Below are 619 nucleotides of genomic sequence, written 5' to 3'. Positions count from 1 at the left end.
AGTAGTATAAAAATTAAAAGGCCAAGTAATAATATTGCGGGAGGAGTACGCCATTTTTCTGAGTCGGACAACAATTTTGGAACAGAGGGAGTATTTGCGAAATCTGTCTACTGTTTCGATTCGGAAAACACACTTTTCCACATTACTCTGAACAAATGAAAACTATTGGCTCATATTGGATTACTGTGATCCTATTGGTAAAAAATTGCTAACCTACAACAAACAGCAGCGACACAAGGCAGGAAACATTCGACATTAGGAGACCAGCACGTTTCAAGGCCGCCTTGAAACGTGCTGGTCTCCTATTGTCTAATGTTTCCTGCAGGGGTCTCAGACTCGTTTCTCAACGACCTGCTTGTACGCACCGCGCTTCAGTTTGCCCTTGACGAGAAAGGGATGAAGGTGTTAGATGACCGCCACTTTTTCATCCCTCGATAGCTCTCGGTGCGTGCGATTGACTTGATCCTCCATGGCGGTAAATTCAAATTTGATACGCTTAAGCCAACTTAAGATACGACGATATCGCCTCTGTAGTGTTTCGTGGAACACTCACTACAACGAGGGGAGATACAGTTCCCCGTTGCCAGCGTAAGCCTTTCCTTTCCAGGTTGACGCAGTT

Source organism: Aphanomyces invadans (genome assembly GCF_000520115.1).
Source record: "Aphanomyces invadans strain NJM9701 unplaced genomic scaffold supercont1.157, whole genome shotgun sequence".
Classification (NCBI taxonomy): domain Eukaryota; phylum Oomycota; class Saprolegniomycetes; order Saprolegniales; family Verrucalvaceae; genus Aphanomyces; species Aphanomyces invadans.
The sequence above is the reverse complement of the archived record's forward strand: the minus strand, read 5'-3'. Positions refer to the sequence as shown.